The sequence below is a fragment of the Dermacentor andersoni genome, chromosome 11 (genome assembly GCF_023375885.2).
Source record: "Dermacentor andersoni chromosome 11, qqDerAnde1_hic_scaffold, whole genome shotgun sequence".
In the NCBI taxonomy this organism is placed as follows: domain Eukaryota; kingdom Metazoa; phylum Arthropoda; class Arachnida; order Ixodida; family Ixodidae; genus Dermacentor; species Dermacentor andersoni.
The window spans coordinates 20,157,692-20,177,589 of NC_092824.1; the positions used below are offsets into that span (position 1 = coordinate 20,157,692).

General features: G+C 44.4%; 1 pseudogene; it reads right to left on the reverse strand.

Moving 5' to 3' along the window:
- Positions 1 to 5,788: 5,788 nt before the first annotated feature.
- On the reverse strand, positions 5,789 to 5,969 carry LOC126518432 (U2 spliceosomal RNA; annotated as a pseudogene).
- Between the last annotated feature and the right edge of the window lie 13,929 nt (positions 5,970 to 19,898).

The window sequence follows — 19,898 nt, forward strand, 5'->3', positions numbered from 1 at the left end:
GGAAACATTTCCCGCTAATATACCATAATTACATCCCTCTACACCCGGCTATGTTTCTTGGTAAGGAACCGCTTTTTAACGCCAAGGCAGTCCTGGACTTCTTAAAGGATGTAGTTCTACACGTTATAAGACCATTAAATTCGTAGAGCATCCTCGTTCCAGAGGATGCCGCTGCGATAATTGTTTCGAATAGCACATGCCTCCAGGCCCTTGTGCTTCAAGGGCTCTAAGGAGGCCGTAGTGCTCTAGCATTTCTTATAATCTGATATATTTTACCTATCGCATCATTCTTTTTATATGCATCTATATGTTCATAGTACTAGTCACACGTCATCGCCATAATTTTATTACACATATTTTACGCACTTTAGAGCGTATATTTTAAGGCCCCTTTACAGCCACGTCACACTAATTTCATAGTAATCATAGTTACACTGCACACCCACTACCACAGACATGGCGCTCTTTGGCCATACCTGGCCCTTGCGCCATAAAACCCCATACATCATCATCATCAACACGTAACTTGAGCGAAACTTCAAGAGTATGCAAATTCCAACTAGCTGCACAGAATCACGGTAACGTTGTTTGCCGTTGCCTCCAAATACTGAGATTATTTTTTCTTTCAGCCTAATTACGCAATTAGTAATAAGTATTGATGCAACTCCTCAAATATTATAATTAGGGGAAAAGTGTCTATGACAAAATGGTAGAGCAACACGACCAACTCCCTATACAGCTTTCCGTTGCTCAATACCTGCTACATATAAGTGCTTTTTCCAAGCATGCAAGCCCGTGACCACACTAAAATTGCGCCGCGACTGGGCCCTCGAGGCACTTTGCGTGTATTTGCGGGCTTCTCTCATGTTTGGAAAAACACTTAAATGTAGCACTTATTGAACAAGTAAACGCTGTATAGAGAGTTTGTCATATTGCTGTGTAATTTTCTCATTCACACTTTTCATTTAATTATACTATTGGAAAAGCTGAATAAAGGATTAAATCAAATTACGTAATGAGGCGGTATGCAAAAAACAATCTGAGTACCTCGAAGCGACGATAAACAGCTTCTAGAGTTTTTGAGAATTCGGTCAAACGCAGACAGCGTTTGGTCAAGTGCTCAGGACGCCGCAGTGGGGAAAATAAAAAAAGCACTCGAAAGCAAACGAAAGAAGAAAAGCTTTTCTTACAAGTGAAAACAAATAGAATGCATTTTCGAGCAAGAAGAAGAAAACATCAGATGTAATAAACCTAATTACTGTGATAGTACTACGAGCTGAGTATGCCGTTTTAAGACCTAGAACGGCTTGGGGACTCGCGCTAATTTTCGATATTTAGGTCTTGGGTCAATAACGCGAAGGCCATAACCCAAGACTGACTCGGATTCGGCGCATGCGCACTTGCGGCCCGCAATATTTCGGGTCCTCAAGCCGCTTGGGTACCCAATTCTAAAACTCTCTATTACCTTGGTTCTGTCAAGCTGCGTAGCATCTGCGTATGCTGAAAGTTGGGCTCAAGTGACGCGAGACACCCTGTATATCGCGGTGTTTTACCAAAGTTTCGCGTCGGATAGATTTCGATATACGCGTTCTATATGCATATTTTGCTTGCGAAATGCGTTCCTACGAGCGTCCACGACTCAAAACGGCTTTGACATCTGCCGGTGTTGCCATTGTTCTTTCTATCGCTTTTTTTTTTCACCAGTCGACCTCACCGTATGTGCGTTGTCGTGGTTCTGGAGACCTTAAAGGCGTAGGGATTGGGAGGGGGGTGGGTGTGAGTAGAGGTTTATCTAGGTTAAGCTCGGGAATGTTCACGCTCTTGTTCACGATCACAAGCGATGACAAGCATGCCAAGTCACGCGAACCATGCGCACATGGCTATGTTCAGACCTCGCACTCTCTCGCTAAGCATGCGTTAAGGAAGCCAGTGTGAATTGCAGTGGCGCCAACGGCAAAGCAGAGATGAAGTTATCAAAGCCCTGTTTAAGCGTGGTTGTAGAATTCCTTCCCGCTCGCTTCGTCGAGTTTCTGCCATGTTTGCGATACTCTTCCGATCGCGCTTGTCTTAGGCCGCCCCTTTGTTTGCGAGCATGTCAATGAGCAAACAGGCTTGCTTTGAAGAGGCGCCTTGTGTGCCTAGCGGAATTGGAAATGTGCTGGTGCGTTAGCATATATGCGTTTGAAGTCCTGAATCCGTTGCCTGTAGACAGTGTATGAAGGAAGAGCCCACTCCTGGCGTTCCCAGCAGCTCATTCAGAGGTTCACAGGAGTCCATTCACAGCGGCTTCACACTATAGCAAACCTGCGATGAATCGAAAATGAGGGAGCAGCTGTTAGACCCTACCATGTTCCGCTACAGCTGCCGTGGCTCGATGTGCACAAAGCCGTTTTTGCAACAATGTTGGCTTAAGAGTATTTGCATTCCTAATAAGCATTGTTCTACACGGGGGATGCCATAATCAAAAGAAATCCCGTTCACCGCTTTCACAATGTTGCGACAGATATTTTTGTCATTAAATTTAGTGAAGCCTACAACCAATCCACAATTTTCAATATAGTAGGAAGATTGCGCCACCTATGTTTCTGAAATATATAAACAATAAAATAGTAGGTTTGTGTTTCCCAGAATTGTGTAACATAAAAAGAATTATGGGATTTAACGTGCAAAATTATTTTCTAATTATGAGGAACGCCGTTGTGGAGGACTCCGCAGTGCACCTAAATCTAAGTATTCGGGTGTTTTCGCATTTCGCACCCAACGAAATGCAGCCGCCGCGGTATGGATTCGATCCCGCGGTCTCGTGCTCAATAGCTGAACACCATAGCCACTGACCAACCACGGCGGGTATTGCAATTTCATGCTCGTGCTTTAAAAGTACAACTTTTAGAGTATGTGCCATTTACAAAGCATCTTCATGCTGTGTCGATTTCCATACGTTCAGCTTCTTACTTAACGGCAAATGTAAAGTAGGCTCTATTTCCGATCAAGTCGTACGACCGTGACTAAGTGTATATATGCTACACGTTCTTAGCATGTCATCTGACATGGCATGTGCCAACTCTCATAAGCGGAGCGAAAGTGAGAAAATATAACATTCTGAAATGTACCTCCGGCCTCTACTATTGCAGCCCATGGTAGTGGCTTTCAGAGCAACCAAATGGCTCTAGGCCCCGTTGCAGTGGTCAAACTTATCAGAAAACAATGTCTAGTTCTGAAAGATTTCTTGCACGCAACCTTATGAAATAATGCATTGCATGGTTTGACTTGTAGTTCTCTCCCTTAACCAACTTTCCCTCAATTCACGGATACATTTCAATGTAATGACGGTGATTATGGTGGCTTCAGAAAGCGTGATACGTTTGAGGGTAGAGGAGGGGGCAGTTCAGCAATGAATCAGGAGATGTGGGCAAAAAAAAAAATATATATATATATATATATATATATATATATATATATATATATATATATATTTTAGGAGTCATCGGTTGACATCAGCTCTTAGAAATCTTTAAACGAACACTATAGGGAATCATTGAACCACTGTTATACGGATCAAGTCTTCTTTAAGAACTCCATTTTCGTTAATTTCGTGGCAGGAGGGCGATTGTTAAATGAGAAAGTGAACGTCAAAGTTTAATTTCTTGGCTCACTGTGACTTTATGACTTTATCGTAGGCTCGTCATTGTTGCTCAATGATAATAATGTATGAAATGCTCAGAGATCAATATCACAATAATTACAACGCTCAAAATAGAACGTACTGACTACCTTTTGGCGTGAATTCTTGTCACCATCGGACACAGCCTGCACACACAGCTCTGTTTTGCCCATTTCTGACATTCGGTTGTGTTGCGCTGTTTGCGCTCAAGCTCGAGACAGCTAAGCCAGCTTCGAGCTCGGAAAAGGGCACAAATTCGAAACCATCTGGAAGACAATGGGAAGGCGCCTCTGACAGGTGGCGCTACCTTGCGGCGTCACGAAAAAGCTAAGAAAAGCAAACGTCTTGTCTGTGTTCTTTGCACGCAAGAACGTATCGAAAAACCCAGGTCGAATTACATTATGCGTATGGAAAAACATGACTACGTTTTTTGGGGTACAGGTGACCTTGCCGCCGTGTTTGCACGCTTCCTGCTAAGCCGCCGTCTTGTTTGGACAGCAACGTTGTCTGCACTGTTTTTCACTTCGATGCTGTCAAGCTGTCTTCCTCGACTGCTTCTTTTGAACTGGAACGAAACTTCAGATGGTCGCGGTCGGCTTAGCCGTCTACCAATTAAAGGGCCGAACAGACACCGCCAAAGCCAAGAACACTGCGGCCAGCTGGGGAGGAAATTTCGTGCTTCAATCGCCAGTTGTTTCTTTGAGCATGTTTTCTGGCTTACGAAGCGTACCCTAATGGTAAGTGTTCTTTTTTTTCTGTTTGGTTGGTATTCAGGAGCGGTCATTCAAGAATACTGCTGAACCTGTGTTTTCGCTTTGATCTTCCACTACGCAAACACACACATAAAAAACAGAATTGGGAGAGTAGCCACTGTAGCATGTGCACGAAGCCTGGTGTTGTTACCGCTATTTTTTGGCTAGGAAAGAAAACTCCACTCAACCTTGACAATAAAAGTCTCTTTCTCTCTTTCTCTCTTTGCCAATATTCTTCTCTGTGTCGGACTCATTGACAGAATTCTCATAATGCTCATTTACCAAGAGCGAGGTGGTTACGAGCAACGTGCCGTAGAAGGTGAAAAATAAATAAATAAAAGATGTGAATGTGCGAAACGGTTAACTACGGAGAAAGGGCAAAATCATCCAAGAAATAAATTACGAGGTAATTTATTGGTTTGGTTAAGATGCTTCAGCTCTACGGGGCAAACATTTCTGGGGCTAAACCAATAATTAGCAGCACTATTGTACATAGAGCACAATTTTTTTTTTCTTTCAGTGCTACCTTATATTATATTTTCAAGATGTGCAGAAGAAAAAAAATCGCCTCGACCACCTTTTTTAAGCAAAGAATCAAGCTGCGATTGTTGAGACCTGAGGCAGAATTCACTAAGCGTACCTGCGAACAAATTTTGGCGCATTACGAAAAAAAAACGTATTCACAAAGCTAAAATCGTTCGTAAGATCAGCAACCTTTCGATGCCCGCCACTGTAAAGACAAGCGCTGTCGTTGCAAAAAGGTGTATGTAATGACAGCACAGGTACCAACTGCTGTACTTGCTAATAAGTAAGCGTAAGTCGATTCACAAAACCCAAACGGCTGTCGTAGCGGCCAACGTAAGAATAAATTTTTTACGATACGGGGATTGCAGTCTTACGAACCTAATTATCTCTACTAGTGACGCTCGAGCTGGCTTGCGTAAGCGTTGGTACGCGCAATTGCAGATGATAGGCAAGACGCGACAATGGATAGCCGTGGATGCGCGTGCTTATAAATTTGTGGTACGCTCTGATCGGTAATTTCAAAGCGTACTGAGCAGTTTTAATGCATAACGGTATTGGAGATGCGCTGCTGTGGAAGGCAGCAATATTAATGCTGTGCTGCGCATTTCTGCTTAATGTATGATGGACGGTGTTTTATTGTGCACGCATTAGCCTCACTTTTCATGCTCATTCTGACACTCCATTGGGCAGTAACAAATAGGAGTGCAGTGTCCATCCCAGACAATACTAAAGGTTTACATTCATGTGTCTTTGAGCAATTTGTGGTTTTTTTACAGCGATGCTGTATATGGCTAGGTTCTGGAAAAAATTGCGCTCGTCTGTCGAGCCGCGTAGATCGAGAATTTCTGCCCAGACGTGGGCCGATTCCCAAGACAGTGCAATACCGGGCTGACCCGTGGCGGAGGTGAATGAGGCTTTAAGACCTCGCCAACTTGCAAAAATAAGCTTAGTATCCGAGATCCGAATACAACCCGCATCAGATATTATGCTGATAAGAACAGATACTACACGTTGACCCGCGTCGGTGATGTCTACGTTCGCACTGCCCTCTCTTTGTGAGCGCTCCAAGATCTTGCGCACCTTCTTTCCTTTCCTTCCGGTCTGCCATGATGGCAGTCCCGTAAGCGTGCTGCCCGCCAGGACTGCGAGGCGGAAAGAAATGCGAACCGTCTTGTGGCCCCGTTCCCGCAAACTTGGAACGTTTCACCTGAGCAACGGAACCTACTTTGCATGGCCTGTGTAGTGGGTGACCGCTGGTTGTTTTCGAGTGATATCACAACCATTACTGCACTGCGGGACGTCGGCCAACGCATTAGCACCTTGGCTACGCTGAACCAGTGCGTGCCTTCGGAGTGCGGTGACATGCGCGACTGTTCTACGTGCCGAGATTCAGTAGAAAAAGGTGTCGTGCCGTGTTTCGCATCACTATAAGTGTATGTTTGCCCCTCGACGTCTCATCATCTCGCGAGGCTCAACATAGTGGAGGAGCGACTAGTCGCGCCTCGCCTTCCATTTATGTGCATATGGCGTTTGCCCAACGAGAATGAACAGTTCGCCATTAAGGGGCCCACATACACAGTTTCCCTGTTCGCCATACCTCCACAGAGTGGAATGGGACTGCATTGCTTTCTGTCTAGCTTGAGCTGTGTCTCGCTCATAGTTCTGGGCATCATTATATTTCCCAACGTCATTGAGGCTATAATTCTCCAAATGAGATGAAACGAAGAAAAAATGCCTAAACTTTTCTAATTACCAAAATTTGCTGTTGTACAATGCGCTGTCGCCTTCCGTGTTGTTGGGCTCAGCCGTCTATTATGTTGCTCTTGGTTTCAATTCAGCACTAAGTCGACGCACTGTAGTGACGTGCCCACGGTGTTTCCAGTGTGGGCCCCACGATGTGAACCAACATATGCGTACGAGGCGGCGCAATCCTGCCTATGATACCACGCGAGACATCAATACGATTGGATGGGCGAGCAAGATCGCGCAATACCACTGAAACGAAAATTAATAGTGATGCTGGAATAACAGTGATGCTGGAATAATAGTGATGCTGTGAAATAAAATACACCTACGAACGAAGCGAATAACTGTCGCATAAGTTCACAGTTGCAAGCAAATATGGAGCCTTAAAACAGAGAGATGATGGTGACGACATAGAGGTAATGAATGAAACCGTAACGAGGCTGGCTTCAGAGGCAGCAATTGAAGTGGGAAGCAAGGCACCAAGGCAACCAGCAGGCAAGCTCTCCCAAGTAACAAAGGACCTAATAAAGAAACGACAAAGAATGAAAGTATCCAACTTAAGAGATAAGATAGAAGTCGCGGAACTTTCAAAATTGATCGACAAGGCGAAAACAAGTGATATTCGAAACTGTAACGTGAGAAAGACTGAAGAAGCCGTAAAACATTGAGTCAGCCTGAAATCATTGAGAAGGAAACTTGGCATAGGACAAACCAAGATGTATGCACTAAACGATAAGCAGGGTAATATCATCAGGAGTCTCAAAAATATAGTAAAAGCAGCGGAAGAATTCTATGCTGACCTTTACTGTACCCAGACGACTAAGAAGCACTCTATTTAAAACAATAACGAACAGTATACAGAAAGTCTTCCTGTAACTAGAGATGAGGTCACAAAGGCCTTGCAAGGCGTGAAACGGGGAAAGGCGGCAGGAGAGGATGGAATAACAGTCGATTTAATCAAAGATGGAGGAGGCCTAATGATAAGAAAACTGGCGGCTCTCTATACGAAGTGTCTATCGACTTCAAGGGTCCCAGAAAACTGGCAGAATGCAAACATTATACTAATCTACAAAAAGGGCGACGTTAAAGAACTAAAAAATTCTAGGTCCATTAGCTTACTCCCAGTATTATATAAAATATTTACCAAAATAAGCTCCAATAGAATAAGGACGACACTGGAATTTAGTCAACCAAGTGAGCAGGCTGGCTTCAGGTAGGGTTACTCTACAATGGATCACATCCATGTCATTACCCAGGTTATATATCGAGAAATCCGCAGAGTAGAATAAACTTCTCTATATGGCTTTCATAAATTATGAAAAATCATTTGATTCAGTAGAGGTACCAGCAGTCATCAGGCATTGCGTAATCAAGGAGTACAGACCACTTACGTAAATACCGTAGAAAATATCTACAGAGATTCTACAGCCACCTTAATTCTACACAAGAAAAGTAGAAAGATACCTATAAATAGAGGGGTCAGACAAGGAGACATAATCTCTCCAATGCTATTCACTGCGTGCTTTGAAGAAGCATTCAAGCTATTAAACTGGGAAGGCTTAGGAGTAAAGATCGACGGTGAATACCTCCACAACCTTCGGTTTGCCGATGACATTGTTCTATTCAGCAACAATGTAGACGAAATACAACAAATGATCCAGCACCTTAACAGGGAGAGTGTAAGAGTGGGACTGAAGAATAATATGCAGACGACAAAGATAATGAAAAATAACCTGGCAAGGCAATAAGAGTTCAAGATCGCAAGTCAGCCTCTAGAGTCTGTGGAGGAGTTCGTTTAGCTAGGTCAACTAATCACAGGGAACCCGGACCATGAGAAGGAAATTCATAGAAGAATAAAAATGGGCTGGATCGCGTACGGCAGACATCGTGAGCTCCTGAATGGGAGCTTACCGTTATCATTGAAAAGGAAAGCATACAATCAGTGCATTTTACCGGTGCTGACATACGGCGCAGAGGCTTGGCGGCTGACAAAGAAGCTTGAGAACAAGCCAACGGCGAATATATAAACACCCTATAGCTTGCCGATGACATTCTCTTTTTCAGGAATCCTGGGGACTCATTGAAAAATATATTGAGGGCCTTAACCAATAAAGTGTAAGAGTCGGTTGAAGATGATTATGCTGAAGACAATGTTGAATAGCCGGTCAAGAGAATAAAAATTTATGATGGGCAGTCAGCCCCCTGAGTGTATGCAGGTGTAAGCTCATTTGGGTGAATTACTCATACGGAACCCTGATCGTGAGAACAAAATTTGAAAAGAGTGAAAAACGATCGGAGCGCATAAATAATGCCCGTGGTTGTTGAAAAAGATAGTCCACAATTATTCCATTCTTCCAGCGCTATCATCTGGAGCAGAAACTTGGAGGTTAACATCGAAGCTTGAGAACAAGTTGTGGAAAGCTCAAACAAACGATGAAGGGGAAACTGTTAGACTTAACGTTAAGAGACAGGAAGAAAGCGGTATGGAATTGAGGTCAAAAGGGATAGTGTTAGTTGAAATTGAGAGGAAAAATTGGAGCTGGGCAAGCCAGATAATTCATAGGGCAGATAATCCGTGGTACATTAAAAATATCGAGTGAGTGGTAGGGGAAAGAAAACGTTGTCGATGAGAAAATTAGGTGAAGTAACCACTAAGAAAATTAGCAGTCACAGCTTGGAATCATGTAGCGCAGGTCACGGGTAACTATAAATCGCTTGGAGAGGCCTTCGACGTGCAGTGGACATGATAATAGGCTGATAACGTTTTACAACATCAAAAATTCGCCCAGAATTCTGACGCACTGTTGCTCTTGAGCAACAGTTCGCTTCGTACTGTGAGGCGGCATTTGCATTTTTACAGAACGGTATCTGTCGCCGCTAACACCCCCTTGGCATTGTACTTTAAGGGCCGTGACAGTGACGGCTCCGAACAAAGTGCACTAGTGTCTAAGTTTCGAGGCCTTGAAGCGATTTGATCCCATACCAGATGAAATGTTGAACCGTTATGTCCTTCCTGTACGGTACAGTGCAGTATTCTTGCGTGCACTTGAACGCGCGTTCTTATGATATTCGTAAGCTTATGGACACGTTAGTGCTGAACATTGTGGTGATGTTCACTGTTTAGCCTCGACTTTTATCAGGTGCTACTTGGGCTATGACAGAAAGCGTAGTCAGGCGCTCCAGGCCTTGACGTCACCAACATATGATTTATTTCCCCTCTCCAAATTTGAAGCGCACGCGCCTTTGTGCATTTCACCTCTGTTGGAATGCGGTCGCCTGAACCTCTAAAGCAAGCTCTTTACCGGGTATGAGCCATCATCGTGTTTTATCAGCTGAGAAGTCAAGACGAAGCGTTGAACGCTTATACAATGTCGAAGAGTGATAGGCAGTGAAACTTGCTCGTGCGGATGTTACGTAGTGAAGTTTTCTCTCATAGTTTGGGAGTGTCAATAGACAGGAGCTTTTTCGGCATTTCTCTTTCAGGGTTGCTTTCGTAGCTCTCCCAGCCATCGACAAGGATCCTATGGGAAGGGAGGGCGCATTACTTCGTTGGTTTGCGTTTGACAACGTCGTCCACCGACAGCACTGGCTGTCGAGCGAGCTGATACTGAGCCTATGCTAAACATTAGAACCGCACCTACAACCGTGTGCAGCGCAATCACATACCATACTCATGAACAAACGGGCGCTAGTCGCCCTCCATTGCGGCCTTATAAATTATCTACGAGTTAGCCTAGATGATGCATCGGGTCTCAAAGTATAGTTTATTTAAATGTATACGACGTACAAAGATGGGTGATACATGAAAAGATGCATACACTCACCAAGTTTCTCGTACATTCTACAAATGTTCAATGTGTGCGGCTTGCACGAACGGTTGACTTTTATGATCTGCGCACTAAGCTAGGTCTCACGCGCTCCGCGATTCCCTGTAAGACATGCGGTCGATCTGTTCTTTTCCATTTACGCAGACATTATCATGAAACTGGCGAAACCAACGCAAAATGTTCTGGAGACCAGGCGCAGCTTTTCAGTGTCTGCATGCGAATGCACGCTGCACGCTGCACGCTGTAACCGACTAGCGCTTTGCATATTCTAACACACAAAAATTCTTTTCCGGCATTGCTGCCATCTTGTGGAATATCGTCACAGGCGTGTCATCGAGCGTGCACGCCAGCCAGGAGGCGGCCTTTTCAAACTTGGTGAGTGTATCTATCTTTTCATGTGTCCCCCATCTTAGTACATCGTATACTTATATATAAACAACGCTTCGAAACGAGATGAATCGTTTAGGCTAACTCTATTAGCAGCTTTACTTTCACTTCACTTCACTTTATTACCTTAAAGACCCCGGTTAGGGGGTATTACATAAGGGGTGGGTTTACAAATAAAGGTTACAAAGAGGGATCTTCATGACAAACAAATGTAGCTAGGTTTTGCGCAAAAGTTGATGAACACGTGATGGCTGCAATGTCACGGGGAAGGCCATTCCAGTCCACTGCTGTGCGAAGAAAAAATGAGGCCGCAAAAGTAGGGGTGTGAGCAGGAGCGCGTGCGATTGAGATGGGACGTACGGGGAGATATGCGCGCCGGTGGGATGATATACGGTGCTTGATTGAGGGAACTGTGAAATAAATTGTGAAACAAACAAAGACTGGCGATGCGACGACGCACAGAAAGATTAGCAAGATCAGTTTAACGTTTTAGGGATGATATGCTTATGTCGTATGAATATAAAGAATGGATGAACCTAGTGGCACAATATTGTACAGATTCTAGTTCGCTTCTTAAGAATACCTGGTGCGGGCTCCAGATGGGCGCTGCACATTCTAGTTTCGATCTGATAAGTGATTTGTACGCGAGAAGTTTTATGTCTGATGGTGCGTGACGCAAATGACGCTTTAAAAAACCGAGGGATCTGTTCGCGGATGATATGATATTGCTGATGTGTGCGTTCCATGAAAGGTCAGAGGATAAGGTGACGCCTAGGTTTTTGTATGATTGAACTTGCTCGACAGTGGAGTGAAAGATAAGGTATGAGAATGATAAGGGATCAAGCTTGCGATGAAACGATACGAGCTTGCATTTAGTGGGATTACGCTTCATTAACCAAAGATCACACCATTGTTGTACAAGGTTAAGCTCATGTTGGAGTGCAGTTTGATCAGAAACATTTGTAATTAAAAAAAAAATTATGTGGTCTTACGTATGGTATGGTATGATGAACTTTATTTAATGTCCTGAAGATCAACCCTTAGATTGACGCAGGCGGCTCCCACGTCGCGACAGTAAGGTTTAACCTTACCGCCGTATCATGGGCCTTCTGGACGGCCTGTACTTGATCGAAAAGACCTCCACTGTTGAACAAATTGATAGTAGATTGGCGCCTTTGATCGAAGCCAAGCAATCGATTTTACAAAGATGGAAATCACAACGCCTAAACAGGAGACTTAGAAAACGAATTGCTCAGCTGAATAAGAATATAGAGGAACACGCACGATATTTGCAGAAACAAAATTGGGATGAGGTGTGTAAATGTCTAGACGGAAGGATAAAACGTGGAGGCAATTGGAGTCTGCTCAGGCATCTGCTCAACGAAAAAGGCACTAAATCGAATAGACGTACAGCAGTGGCGAAACTGGTACACCAGGAGAGTCAGACTGCAAGCGCAGAGAGCATAATGGAGCGATTGGCTACTAAATACTTGCCTCTCAGGAAAGAAGATCAGGATGTGACTTATCCCGATTACTTAGGGGTAGAATGCAAATATATGGATCAGGAATTCACCGAAAGTGAGGTACGCACGGCACTGTATGATCTGAATAGTAGGTCAGCAGCTGGCCCGGATGGCATCTCTAACAGATTGCTTAAGAATTTGGACGACGATTCAATAAAATATCTGACCACATACATTAATGACCTATGGAAGAATGGGGTATATCCAGATGAATGGAGGACGGCCAGTACTATCTTAATACCAAAGCCGGGCAAGCAACTCAACTTGGATAATCTGAGGCCAATTTCGTTAACATCATGTCTAGGGAAGACAATGGAGCATGTCATATTGAACAGGTTAACGAAATATGTGGAGGACAATGACATCCTACCGTACAATCTGATTGGTTTCAGATCAGGCTTGTCCACACAAGATGCCATGTTGTTAATCAAACATCAACTGCTATTAGCTAAACCACAAAACACTCCAGCTCTCTTGGGGTTGGATGTCGAAAAAGCTTTTGACAGAATTAAGCATAGAGCAATACTTGAAGTGATTTCCGAACTGGGATTGGGGAGAAAACTCTATGAAGTGGTCAAAACCTTTCTTGGCAATCGTTCAGCTCACCTTAGATTCGGGGATATTAAATCAAAGAAGATGGATCTCGGTGACAGAGGGACGCCACAAGGGTCGGTCTTGTCACCTATGCTTTTCAACCTGGCCATGTCAAAAGTGGCAAAGGGACTAAAAGGGATAGAGGGCATTCACTTTACCATTTATGCAGATGATGTGACTATATGGACCGCTGAAGGAAGTATGGGACATGCGGAAAGCAGACTTCAGAAGAGCATTTATAAGGTAGAGTCTATTTTAGAAGGCATGGGACTGAAATGCTCTGCTAATAAGTCTGAACTCCTTGTACTCAAGAACAGAAGAAGGGGTAGAAAACCGAGGCGATACGTTCCCGAGGAAGAACCCAGGTTAGTACTGACCACGAAGGCAGGCGAATCTATTAAGCAAGTAGTCTTGCCACCAGTCTCTCTCCTTGTCACAGTCTGTGAAAGTCACAGGACACTGCCAAAGCATGTGATCCAGAGTAATGATGCCATTACACTTCTCGCAATTGATTGGTATCTCTCTTTCAGGATATATCTTGTTAATAAAGTTTGGACTTGGATAAGTTCTTGTTTGCAAAAATCTCAGAGTCGCCGCTTGAGCTCTATTGAGCTTAGCGTGTGGCACTGGGAATTCCCTTCTGTTCATGTAATAATGCCTCGTGATTTCAATATATGTTAGTAATTGGTCCCTGTTCTCCTCCTGTATAATATTAAGGTCCTGGTCGCGTAGTGCACGGATAGTAAGTCCTCATGCAGCTGCGTTAGCCATCTCGTTTAAATTCTTCCGAGATGGATCGACAGACCCCATCATCATCATCATCATCAGCCTAGTTACGCCCACTGCAGGGCAAAGGCCTCTCCCATACTTCTCCAACTGCCCCGGTCATGTACTAATTGTGGCCATGTTGTCCCTGCAAACGTCTTAATGTCATCTGCCCACCTAACTTTCTGCCGCCCCCTGCTACGCTTCCCTTCTCTTGGAATCCAGTCCGTAGCTCTTAGTGACCATCGGTTATCTTCCCTCCTCATTACATGTCCGGCCCATGCCCATTTCTTTTTCTTGATTTCAACTAAGATGTCGTTTACCCGCGTTTGTTGCCTCACCCAATCTGCTCTTTTCTTATCCCTTAACGTTACACCCATCATTCTTCTTTCCATAGCTCGTTGCGTCGTTCTCAATTTCAGCAGAACCCTTTTCGTAAGCCTCCAGGTTTCTGCCCCATATGTGAGTACTGGTAACACACAGCTGTTGTACACTTTCCTTTTGAGGGATAGTGGCAACCTACTGTTCATGATTTGAGAATGCCTGCCAAACGCACCCCAACCCATTCTTATTCTTCTGGTTATTTCAGTCTCATGATCCGGATCCGTGGTCACTACCTGCCCTAAGTAGATGTATTCCCTTACCACTTCCAGTGTTTCGCTACCTATCGTAAACTGCTGTTCTCTTCCGAGACTGTTAAACAGTACTTTAGTTTTCTGCAGATTAATTTTCAGACCCACCCTTCTGCTTTGTCTCTCCAGGTCAGTGAGCATGCATTGCAATTGGTCTCCTGAGTTACTAAGCAAGGCAATATCATCAGCGAATCGCAAGTTGCTAAGGTATTCTCCATCAACTTTTATCCCCAATTCTTCCCACTCCAGGCCTCTGAATACCTCCTGTAAACATGCTGTGAATAGCATTGGAGATATCGTATCTCCCTGTCTGACGCCTTTCTTTATAGGGATTTTGTTGCTTTCTTTGTGGAGGACTACGGTGGCTGTGGAGCCGCTATAGATATCTTCCAGTATTTTTACATATGGCTCATCTACACCCTGATTCCGTAATGCCTCCATGACTGCTGAGGTTTCGACTGAATCAAACGCTTTCTCGTAATCAATGAAAGCTATATATAAGGGTTGGTTATATTCTGCACATTTCTCTATCACTTGATTGATAGTGTGAATATGGTCTATTGTTGAGTAGCCTTTACGGAATCCTGCCTGGTCCTTTGGTTGACAGAAGTCTAAGGTGTTCCTGATTCTATTTGCGATTACCTTAGTAAATACTTTGTAGGCAACGGACAGTAAGCTGATCGGTCTATAATTTTTCAAGTCTTTGGCGTCCCCTTTCTTATGGATTAGGATTATGTTAGCGTTCTTCCAAGATTCCGGTACGCTCGAGGTTATGAGGCATTGCGTATACAGGGTGGCCAGTTTCTCTAGAACCATCTGACCACCATCCTTCAACAAATCTGCTGTTACCTGATCCTCCCCAGCTGCCTTCCCCCTTTGCATAGCTCCTAAGGCTTTCTTTACTTCTTCTGGCGTTACCTGTGGGATTTCGAATTCCTCTAGGCTATTCTCTCTTCCACTATCGTCGTGGGTGCCACTGGTACTGTATAAATCTCTATAGAACTCCTCAGCCACTTGAACTATCTCGTCCATATTAGTAGCGATATTGCCGGCTTTGTCTCTTAACGCACACATCTGATTCTTGCCTATTCCTAGTTTCTTCTTCACTGTTTTTAGGCTTCCTCCTTTCCTGAGAGCCTGTTCAATTCTATCCATATTATAGTTCCTGATGTCCGCTGTCTTACGCTTGTTGATTAACTTAGAAAGTTCTGCCAGTTCTATTCTAGCTGTAGGATTAGAGGCTTTCATACATTGGCGTTTCTTGATCAGATCTTTCGTCTCCTGCGATAGCTTACTGGTTTCCTGCCTAACGGCGTTACCACCGACTTCTATTGCGCACTCCTTGATGATGCCCATGAGATTGTCGTTCATTGCTTCAACACTGAGGTCCTCTTCCTGAGTTAAAGCCGAATACCTGTTCTGTAGTTTGATCCGGAATTCCTCTAGTTTCCCTCTTACCGCTAACTCATTGATTGGCTTCTTGTGTACCAGTTTCTTTCGTTCCCTCCTCAAGTCTAGGCTAATTCGAGTTCTTACCATCCTGTGGTCACTGCAGCGTACCTTGCCGAGCACGTCTACATCTTGAATGATGCCAGGGTTCGCGCAGAGTATGAAGTCGATTTCATTTCTAGTCTCACCATTCGGGCTCCTCCACGTCCACTTTCGGCTAACCCGCTTGCGGAAAAAGGTATTCATTATACGCATATTATTCTGTTCTGCAAACTCTACTAATAATTCTCCTCTGCTATTCCTAGAGCCTATGCCATATTCCCCCACTGACTTGTCTCCAGCCTGCTTCTTGCCTACCCTGGCATTGAAGTCGCCCATCAGTATAGTGTATTTTGTTTTGACTTTACCCATCGCCGATTCTACGTCTTCATAAAAGCTTTCGACTTCCTGGTCATCATGACTAGATGTAGGAGCGTAGACCTGTACAACCTTCATTTTGCACCTCTTATTAAGTTTCACAACAAGACATGCCACCCTCTCGTTAATGCTATAGAATTCCTGTATGTTACCAGCTATTTCCTTATTAATCAGGAATCCGACTCCTAGTTCTCGTCTCTCCGCTAAGCCCCGGTAACACAGTACATGCCCGCTTTTTAGCACTGTATATGCTTCTTTTGTCCTCCTAACCTCACTGAGTCCTATTATATCCCATTTACTACCCTCTAATTCCTCCAATAACACTGCTAGACTCGCCTCACTAGATAGCGTTCTAACGTTAAACGTTGCCAGGTTCAGATTCCAATGGCGGCCTGTCCCCATGTGCGCAGGAAACCAGCGGATTTCGATCTCTTGGCTGTCCAACTCACCGATGAGCTGGGCAGCCCTTTTGGTTACAAAGCCTTTGGTAAAGTGTCTAATAGCCATCTTAGAGTCACTCTAAATCTTCGTCCACTTATTATTCCTTAAAGCCAATGCTATCGCTACTTGTTCCGCGACTGTCGTGTCTTTAGTCATGATTGTAATAGCATCCCGAGTGAGACCATCTGCATCTACTACTACTGCCGTAAAGGCTTTCTTTCCTCTGACCCACGCAGGATCTACAAATGCCGCATGTTCTCTGTCGTGTTCTATCTCTTGCAGGAGAGCTTTGGCCCTTGCCTTTCGTCTTTCCAGGTTGTGCACCGGGTGCATATTTCTGGGGAAAGGAGTCGTCTTGATTACCTCTCTTATGCTATCTTTTAGTTCTACTGTGCCTTCACCTGAAATTTTGGATTCGGTTGGGCACCATCCTACCTCTTCTAGTATTGCTCTACCTGGCCTTGTTCCAGAGAGCCTCTCTCTGTGGGCAATTTGCTGAGCTTCAATTATCTCGGCTATTGTGTTGTGGAGCCCGAGTTTCATTAATTTGTTATCCGGAGTGTTAATCGGTAACCCCACTGTTGTTTTGACTAGCCTTTTAATTAATCTGTTCAACTTGTTTATCTCTGTCTGTGTCCAAGTGAGCATCCCAGCTACATATGAGAAGTGACACAAGGCGAAAGCGTGGACCAGTCTCATGGCGCTCTCCTCTCCCAGCCCTGTGTGTCTGTTAGTGATTCTCCTTAGCAGTCCTATTACCTCCACAGTCTTGCTTGTGATGTGTCGTATTGTTCTTCCATTTGCCCCGTTTGCCTCCAGGAATAACCCTAAGACTCTAATGGATTCTACTTGCTTAATAGATTCGCCTGCCTTCGTGGTCAGTACTAACCTGGGTTCTTCCTCGGGAACGTATCCCCTCGGTTTTCTGCCCCTTCTTCTGTTCTTGAGTAGAAGGAGTTCAGACTTATTAGCAGAGCATTTGAGTCCCATGCCTTCTAAAATAGACTCTACCTCATAAATGCTCTTCTGAAGTCTGCTTTCCGCATGTCCCATACTTCCTTCAGCGGTCCATATAGTCACATCGTCTGCATAAATGGTAAAGTGAATGCCCTCTATCCCTTTTAATCCCTTTGCCACATTTGACATGGCCAGGTTGAAAAGCATAGGTGACAAGACCGACCCTTGTGGCGTCCCTCTGTCACCGAGATCCATCTTCTTTGATTTAATATCCCCGAATCTAAGGTGAGCTGAACGATTGCCAAGAAAGGTTTTGACCACTTCATAGAGTTTTCTCCCCAATCCCAGTTCGGAAATCACTTCAAGTATTGCTCTATGCTTAATTCTGTCAAAAGCTTTTTCGACATCCAACCCCAAGAGAGCTGGAGTGTTTTGTGGTTTAGCTAATAGCAGTTGATGTTTGATTAACAACATGGCATCTTGTGTGGACAAGCCTGATCTGAAACCAATCAGATTGTACGGTAGGATGTCATTGTCCTCCACATATTTCGTTAACCTGTTCAATATGACATGCTCCATTGTCTTCCCTAGACATGATGTTAACGAAATTGGCCTCAGATTATCCAAGTTGAGTTGCTTGCCCGGCTTTAGTATTAAGATAGTACTGGCCGTCCTCCATTCATCTGGATATACCCCATTTTTCCATAGGTCATTAATGTATGTGGTCAGATACTTTATTGAATCGTCGTCCAAATTCTTAAGCAATCTGTTAGAGATGCCATCCGGGCCAGCTGCTGACCTACTATTCAGATCATACAGTGCCGTGCGTACCTCACTTTCGGTGAATTCCTGATCCATATATTTGCATTCTACCCCTAAGTAATCGGGATAAGTCACATCCTGATCTTCTTTCCTGAGAGGCAAGTATTTAGTAGCCAATCGCTCAATTATGCTCTCTGCACTTGCAGTCTGACTCTCCTGGTGTACCAGTTTCGCCACTGCTGTACGTCTATTCGATTTAGTGCCTTTTTCGTTGAGCAGATGCCTGAGCAGACTCCAATTGCCTCCACGTTTTATCCTTCCGTCTAGAGATTTACACACCTCATCCCATTTTTGTTTCTGCAAATATCGTGCGTGTTCCTCTATATTCTTATTGAGCTGAGCAATTCGTTTTCTAAGTCTCCTGTTTAGGCGTTGTGATTTCCATCTTTGTAAAATCGATTGCTTGGCTTCGATCAAATGCGCCAATCTACTATCAATTTGTTCAACCTCTTCCTCTGTCTCTATAGCCTTAGTTGCTGCATTCAAGTCGTCCCTAAGCGTAGCCACCCACTCTTGTAGTGTGATGCGCCCCTTTCTATCTGTGTCTGCTGTGTCTTTTCTGATTTTTCTAAAGTGCTCCCAGTCTATGTAAGTGAAATGCTTTACCTCCCCCCCTGTCGTTTCCACCATTATGTGTAGTATGTAATGGCCGCTTCCTAGGTCCGTACCAGAGTTGATCCAGTCTGCCCTGGGTAAGTTATAAGTGAAGGATAAGTCCGGGGTAGTGTCCCTACACGTGGAACTGCCACACCTGGTAGGAAAGGCTGGGTCCGTGATAAGAGAAAGGCCTAAATCTGCGGCGAGATGCCAGATTCCTTCCCCTTTTTTACTACTCCAGCGGTAACCCCAAGATTGGTGTGGGGCGTTGAAGTCCCCTCCTATTATGAGTGGCGCAGTTTTGGCTACCCTCATGGCCTTATTAAAAATTGCTCTGAAGCTCTGTCTCATCTCTCTGGGACTGCTATATATGTTGAGGCAGAACAAGCTTTGCGCTTTACCTCTGTGCCTTTTTAGGACCATTTCTATCAATATGTATTCAATTTTACTCGCCCCTAATTTTAGATCGTGCTCTATGTAGGGAATTTTCTTGTCAATTAGGGTGGCAATTCCTCTGCCTGGTTCTTTGCCTTTGCAGACCGAGTTGAAGCCGGACAGCCCGATCTCCTCCGCTAGAGTTTCCTGCAACATTATTAATTTCGGCCTATTTTCAACCGTTTTGATTATCTGTGCTAGTGACGCTCTTTTTTGCTGAAATCCTCTGCAGTTCCACTGCCACACAATAAGCCTATTTCTGTTATCCATTATTATTGTCGCTGCCCCCTGACTGGCTACCCCCTGTCACTGTTCGCTTGACTGTACCACCTACCGCTCCTGGGGGTATTCTAGCGCTTTCTGCTTCC